This window comes from Scyliorhinus canicula, chromosome 7 (genome assembly GCF_902713615.1).
Source record: "Scyliorhinus canicula chromosome 7, sScyCan1.1, whole genome shotgun sequence".
Classification (NCBI taxonomy): domain Eukaryota; kingdom Metazoa; phylum Chordata; class Chondrichthyes; order Carcharhiniformes; family Scyliorhinidae; genus Scyliorhinus; species Scyliorhinus canicula.
Genome location: NC_052152.1, coordinates 132,438,590 through 132,446,768, shown reverse-complemented (window position 1 = coordinate 132,446,768; position 8,179 = coordinate 132,438,590).

Genomic DNA, 8,179 nt, shown 5'->3' with positions numbered 1-8,179 from the left:
CCCTACACTGAGCGTGTACTTATGTTTGGGTATCTGTGTTTGTTTATCTATCCGTGTGGCTTGTTACAATCCCAGTCAAGATCCCAACAGTGGTTAGGATACTGGAAAGAAACCCCATTATATAATTTTAGTTTTTTATGACTGTGAGGAAAGCATAACTCGGTCCAAGAGTGATTTAACAAATAAATAAGGATATGGTATATTGAACAAATTTTATTGCAAACACAGTATAAAATATCTTTAACATCACACCAGAGAATAAGTTACAATTGCTCTTTAAACACTGCGAATGAATGCAGTGGTGCAGTAACCTTTAACTACTATATTTATTTCCATGCAGACAACAACAAAAACTTCTCAGCTCTGAATCCACTGTTAAAATATATTTAGCAATCAGGAATACCATTTTACAGAGTTGTTCTTTGTGAAAAAGCGATCTTTTAACATTGCTTTACGGATAAGTGCATGTCTGTGAGTGTGTATGCATATGTCTGTGTGTATGTGTGTGCCTGTGAGTATCAGTGTGAGTGTCATGTGTACCACTGTGTGCATGTCTGTGTGTGTCTGAGTATGTGTATCAAAAGTGCATCTGTGTATGTGTATTTGTGTGTGAATATGCCTGTGTGTGTGTGTGCCTGAGTATTTGTCAGTGTGTGTCTCTGTGTGCATGTCTGTGTGAGTGTGCATGTGCCTGCTTGTGTTTGTTTCTGTGAGTGAGAATGTGCATATGTGCGTGAATGAGAATGTGCATGTCTGTATGTGTGTGTGTGTGAGAGTGCGTGTCTGTGTGTGTGAGAGAGAGTGCATGTCTGTGTGTGTGTGAGAGAGAGTGCATGTCTGTGTGTGTGTGAGAGTGCATGTCTGTGTGTGTGTGAGCGAGAGTGCGTGTCTGTGTGTGTGAGAGAGAGTGCGTGTCTGTGTGTGTGTCTGAGTGAGAATGTGCGTTCTGTGAGTGAGAGTGCGTGTCTGTGTGTGTGTGTGTGTGTGTGAGTGCGTGTCTGTGTGTGTGTGTGTGTGTGTGAGTGCGTGTCTGTGTGTGTGAGAGAGTGCGTGTCTGTGTGTGTGTGTGTGTGTGTGAGTGCGTGTCTGTGTGTGTGAGAGAGTGCGTGTCTGTGTGTGTGTGTGTGTGTGTGTGAGTGCGTGTCTGTGTGTGTGAGAGAGTGCGTGTCTGTGTGTGTGTGTGTGTGTGTGAGTGCGTGTCTGTGTGTGTGAGAGAGTGCGTGTCTGTGTGTGTGTGTGTGTGTGAGTGCGTGTCTGTGTGTGTGAGAGAGTGCGTGTCTGTGTGTGTGTGTGTGTGTGAGAGAGTGCGTGTCTGTGTGTGTGTGTGTGTGTGTGTGAGTGCGTGTCTGTGTGTGTGTGTGAGAGAGTGCGTGTCTGTGTGTGTGTGTGTGTGTGACTGCGTGTCTGTGTGTGTGAGAGAGTGCGTGTCTGTGTGTGTGTGTGTGTGTGTGAGTGCGTGTCTGTGTGTGTGTCTGAGTGAGAATGTGCGTTCTGTGAGTGAGAGTGCGTGTCTGTGTGTGTGTGTGTGTGTGTGAGTGCGTGTCTGTGTGTGTGTGTGTGTGTGTGTGTGTGAGTGCGTGTCTGTGTGTGTGAGAGAGTGCGTGTCTGTGTGTGTGTGTGTGTGTGAGTGCGTGTCTGTGTGTGTGAGAGAGTGCGTGTCTGTGTGTGTGTGTGTGTGTGTGAGTGCGTGTCTGTGTGTGTGAGAGAGTGCGTGTCTGTGTGTGTGTGTGTGAGTGCGTGTCTGTGTGTGTGAGAGAGTGTGTGTCTGTGTGTGTGTGTGTGTGTGAGTGCGTGTCTGTGTGTGTGAGAGAGTGCGTGTCTGTGTGTGTGTGTGTGTGTGAGAGAGAGTGCGTGTCTGTATGTGTGTGTGTGAGAGAGTGCATGTCTGTGTGTGTGTGAGCGAGAGTGCATGTCTGTGTGTGTGTCTGAGTGAGAATGTGCGTTCTGTGAGTGAGAGTGCGTGTCTGTGTGTGTGTGAGCGAGAGTGCATGTCTGTGTGTGTGTGAGCGAGAGTGAGTGTCTGTGTGTGTGTGTGCGTGTGTGTGTGTGTGTGTGAGAGTGCGTGTCTGTATGTGTGTGTGTGAGAGAGTGCATGTCTGTGTGTGTGTGAGCGAGAGTGCGTGTCTGTGTGTGTGTCTGAGTGAGAATGTGCGTTCTGTGAGTGAGAGTGCGTGTCTGTGTGTGTGTGTGTGTGAGTGCGTGTCTGTGTGTGTGTGTGAGTGAGAGTGCGTGTCTGTGTGTGTGTGTGTGAGTGAGAGTGCGTGTCTGTGTGTGTGTGTGTGTGAGTGCGTGTCTGTGTGTGTGTGTGAGTAAGAGTTCGTGTCTATGTGTGTGTGTGCGTGTGTGTGTGTGTGTGTGTGAGAGAGAGTGCGTGTCCGTGTGTGTGTCAGCGTGGATTTCAAAGGGCCCCCTCCCCTCCACCGACTGAAACACATATATTCTCAGTGTGGTCGATGAGTACTCCAGGTGCCCCTTCGCCATCCCATGCCCCGATATGACGTCTGCCACCGTCATCAAAGCCCGAAACATAATCTTCACTCTGTTCGGTTTCCCCGCCTACATCCACAGTGACAGGGGATCTTCATTCATGAGCGATGAGCTGCGTCAGTTCCTGCTCAGCAGGGGTATCGCCTCCAGCAGGACGACCAGCTATAATCCCCAGGGAAACGGGCAGGTAGAGAGGGAGAACGGGACAGTATGGAGGGCCATCCAACTGGCCCTATGGTCCAGGAACCTCCCAGCCTCTCGCTGGCAGGAGGTCCTCCCTGATGCACTACACTCCATCCGGTCACTACTGTGCACCGCTACGAACACACCCCATGAACGTCTTTTAGCCTTCCCCAGGAAGTCCACATCCGGGGTGTCGCTCCCCACTTGGCTCGCAGCTCCAGGACCGGTCCTGCTCCGTAGCCATGTCCGACTCCACAAGGCGGACCCGTTGGTGGATAGGGTGCACTTGCTCCATGCCAACCCCCAGTATGCCTATGTGGCGTACCCCGATGGCCGCCAAGATACTGTCTCCCTCAGGGACCTGACACCAGCAGGTTCCACCCATACACACTTCTCCGGCCCAGCGCCACCCTCCCCTCCCCCGGCGCTCCCAACATTAACCCCACCAGGCCCATCCATCCTTCCCCTGCCCACGCCAGAGGATGAAGAGGATTTCGACACACTCTCGGAGTCATCCAACAGCAGGCCAGCGTCGACATCGCCGCCACCGCTACGTCGCTCCCAGCGGAACGTCAAGGCACCAGACCGGTTGAATCTCTAACTGGCACCGGACTTTCAAAGGACATTTTTTTTTCTTTTCCCTGATAAAACACTGTACATAAATTCACTACTGTATATAGTTCTCCACCACCCCTGCCGGACTCATTTTTAACAGGGGGTGAATGTGGTAAACCACTGTTGCACCTGTATTAGGTGATGTAAGGTAGGACCTGTAGTACAGGTTCGCCAGTAGCCCCTGCCTGCTGGCTCTGCCCAATAGGAGGAGTATAAATATGTGTGTCCTCTATTCAGCAGCCATTTCGCCAGCTGCTGTGGGAGGCCACACATCTTACTGCAATAAAGCCACAGTTGTATCCAACTTTAGTCTTTGTACAATTGATCGTGCATCACAATGCTAACTTCCTGCCTGCTGGCTCCACCCAGCAGGCGCCGTATAAAAGCGTGTGCTCTCTGGCGCTGCAGCAATTCTGGTTCCAGCTACAGGAGGCACAACAACTTGTTCAATAAAGCCTCGATAGTTCCACCATTCTCGTCTTATGGTAATTGATGGTGCATCAGAGAGTGTACGTGTCTGTGTGTGTGTCTGTGTGTGCGAGTGCGTGACTGTGTGTCTGAGAGTGTGTGTCTGTGTGTGTGAGAGTGTGTGTCTGTGTGTGTGTGTCTGTGTGAGTGAGAGTGTGTGTCTGTGTGAGAGAGAGTGTGCATGTCCATGTGTCTGCGTGAGTGAGAGTGTGTGTGAGTGAGAGTGCCTGTCTGTGTGTGTATCCACGTGTGTGAGAGCGCATGTCTATGTGTCTGTGTGAGAGTGCATTGTCTGTGTGTGTGTCTGTGTGAGTGAGAGTGTGTGTCTGTGTGAGAGAGAGTGTGCATGTCCATGTGTCTGCGTGAGTGAGAGTGTGTGTCTGTGTGAGAGAGAGTGTGCATGTCCATGTGTCTGCGTGAGTGAGAGTGTGTGTGAGTGAGAGTGCCTGTCTGTGTGTGTATCCACGTGTGTGAGAGCGCATGTCTATGTGTCTGTGTGAGAGTGCATTGTCTGTGTGTGTGTCTGTGTGAGTGAGTGCGTGTCTGTGTGTGTGTCTCTGGGAGTGAGTGCGTGTCTGTGTGTGTGTCTGTGTATGTGGCTGTGTGAGTGAGAATGCATGCCTGTGTGAGTGAGAGTGTGTGTCTGTGTGAGAGAGAGTGTGCATGTCCATGTGTGTGTCTGCGTGAGTGAGAGTGTGTGTCTGTGTGTGAGAGAGAGTGTGCATGTCCACATGTGTGTCTGCGTGAGTGAGAGTGTGTGTCTGTGTGTGAGAGAGAGTGTGCATGTCCACATGTGTGTCTGCGTGAGTGAGAGTGTGTGTCTGTGTGTGAGAGAGAGTGTGCATGTCCACATGTGTGTCTGCGTGAGTGAGAGTGTGTGTCTGTGTGTGAGAGAGAGTGTGCATGTCCATGTGTGTGTCTGCGTGAGTGAGAGTGTGTGTCTGTGTGTGAGAGAGAGTGTGCATGTCCATGTGTGTGTCTGCGTGAGTGAGAGTGTGTGTATCTGTGAGTTTGTCTGTGTGAGTGTGTGTGTGTCTGGGACCCATTGTGCAGCTGGGAGGATGGAGGTGGACAAATGGTGATAAGTAGGTGCAATTGAAGAATTTAGCAAAATACTTGAATACCACGAATTTATCGACATTATGGGAGGCTAATCCCAGTCTGTGGAGAACACCCAGTAGTGACATGGTGAGATAACCTGCCCTCTTTAAAACTCCATGCCACACAGTGGGGCCATTCCTATCTGCCTTGCTACATATAATTTGATCCAGAATTCCAGCACTCCGAAGAATGTGACAATCATCCTTGGAAGATGGTTTTGCTGGAGTGGGGATCAACCCATGTTCAATGAGGAGTGCAGGAGCATGCAGGGAGCAGCACCAGGTGGCCTGGAAATGAGTTGTCAACATGGTGAAGCTGCTCTGCAGTCCTGACACATCCAGCTGTGAATGGTGGTGGACAATTAAACAATTCACTGGGGGAGGGGGCTCCACAAGTATCCCCATCTTCCATGATGGAGGAGCCCAGCACGTCTGTGCCAAAGACAAGGTTGAAGCAGTCACAACAATCTTCAGCCAGAAGTGCCGAGTGGATGATCCATCTCGGTCTCCTCCAGGGACCCCCAGCATTACAGATGCCAGTCTTCAGCCAATTCAACTCACTCCATATTTTTGTGTATTGCTGTTTGCAGGATTGAAGCTCAGAGCCACAGAGCTTCAACAAACTATGGAGCTTTATTAAGGACAGTACAGTTCAGTGCAGTACAGGCTGAAGATCTACTCTGTGCAGTTATCCACGCAAATGGTCAGTGCCTCACCCCTGATGAAGTCATGTATGCATTATCTTAAAGTGCCCTGTTCAGCTTCAATACAGCTGTTAAATCATTATAAATACACAACACATGTGATATGAAGAAATGGCTGAAAGGACAGGATACTGGACCCTGACAACATTCCAACAACAGTACTGACCATATGTGCTCCTGAATTTGCAAAGCCCCTAGCCCAGCTGTTCTGCTACAGCTACAACACTGGCATCTACCCTGCAATGTGGAAAATTACCCAGGCATATCCTATACACAAAGGGCAGATTACCGTTCTATCAGTCTACACTCTATCATCAATAAGGTGGCGGAAGGGCGGAGTGATAGCACAGTGGTTAGCACTGCGGCCTCACAGCACCAGGGACCCCGGTTCAATTCTGGCCTTGGGTGACTATGTGTGTGGAGTTTGTCCGTTCTCCCATTATTGTTTGCATGGGTTTCCTCCAGGTGCTCCGGTTTCCTCCCACAGTCCAAAGATGTGTAGGTTAGATGGATTGTCCATGATAAATTGCCCCTTAGTATCCAGGGATGTACAGGTTACATTACGGGATTACGGGTATAGGGTGGAGTGGATCGGTGCAGACTCGATCGGCCAAATGGCCTCCTTATTCACTGTAGGGATTCTTTGAAGGGGTCATTAACAGTGCTATGAAGAGGCACTTACTCAGCAATAACCTGCTCACGAACACTCAGTTTGGGTTCCTCCAGGGTCACTCAGCTCCTGACCTCATTACAGCCCTGATTCAAACATTGACAAAAATGCTAAACTCCAGAGGTGAGGTCAGAGTGACTGTTCTTGACATCAAGGCAGCATTTTTCTGAGTGGCATCAAGGAGCCCAAGGAAAACTGGAGCAAACAGACATCAAGGAGAGACTGAAGGATCAAGAATGAGAGTTTTAAAATGATTTGACAAAGAAGCAAATATGACGTGAAAAAACCCTTTGTCACACAATGAGTGGTTCGCATGTGGAATGTAAGGCCTGGAAGTGTGGTGGAGGCAGGTTTAATCGAGGCATTCAAGAGGGCATTAGATGATTACTTTAATAGAAACAATGTGCAGGGTGTGAGGAAAAGGCAAAGGAATGGCACTAAGACAAGATGCTCGTATGGAGAGCCTGTGCAGACATGATGGGCCAAATTCTGTGATTCTGTAAAAATGCTTCACGGTTGGAGTCATACCTGGCACAAAGGAAGATAGTTGTGGAGGTTGGAGGTCAATCATCTCAACTCCAGGACATCAGTGCAGGAGTTCCTCAGAGTAGTGTCCTAGGCCCAACCATCTTCAGCTGCTTCATTACTGACCTCCAGTCCATCATCAGGTCAGAAGTGGGGATGTTCACTGATGATCGCACAATGTTCAGCACCATTCATGACTCCTCAGATAATGAAGTGACCTGTGTCCAAATACAGCAAGGCCTGGACATATCCAGGCTTGGTCTGACAAGTGACAAGTAACATTCACACCACACAAGTATCAGGCAATGACCATCTCCAACAACAGAGGATCTAAATCTTGACATTCAATGGAAGTATCATTGTTAATCCCCTATAATAAACATCCCGTGGGTTACCATTGATCAAAAGCTGAACGGGACTAGCCATATTAATACTGCGGCTACCAAAGCAGGTCAAAGGCTAGGAATCCTCCGGCGAGTAACTCACCTCCAGACTCCCCAAAGCCTGTCCACCATCTACAAGGCACAAGTCAGGGGTCTGATTGAATACTCCGCCATTGTCTGGATGAGTGCAGCTCCAACAACACTCAAGAAGCTCGACACTATCCAAAACAAAGCATTGTGGTTGATTGGCACCCCATCCACAAACTTAAACATCCAATCCCTCCACCACTGATGGCAGCAGTATGTACCATCTACATAATGCACTGCAACAACTCACCAAGATCCCTTACGCAGCACCTTCCAAACCTGGGACCTCGACCACCTGGAAGGACAAGGGCAGAGATGCTCAGGAACACCACCACCTCCAAGTCACATACCTTCCTGACCCATCTTGACTTGGGAATAGATCGCCGTCCCTTCATTCTTGCTGGATCAAAATCCTGGGCCTACCTCTCTAACAGCACAGTGGGCCTACCTACATCACAAGGACTGCAGCAGCTCACCACCCACCTTCTCAAGGGCAATTAGGGATAGGCAATGAAAACGCTGACCGAGCCAGTGACACCCACATCCCATGAAATATTTTTGTTTTTAATTTCTTCATCCTTAGGAACTGGCCAAGCCCAAATATCAGTTTAGAAGAGCGAGGTAAATTTACCTAAGTGGAGCTGATTGGCAGTTTAGCAATGTCCTTTGAAAGATCGGAAGTAGTGCTCAGAATCACACTCAATAGATTTGGAACTAATATTCTTGTAGAATGTTCAGAACCACAGGCCAATTGTGAGTTGCCAAGGAGACTGTGATCCATCCAAAACATTGTGTAAAGCTTTTGAGCTGTGAGAAATAATAAGACTGCTCCGTAAAGCCAGTGAGAACGATGAACAATCGGAATGTAACAGTAACCTACCCATAGGTGGAGGGATTTATCCAATATATTGGTTACTTTTAACAAGATAACGTTATCACAGGTCAGGATGGTTTCTA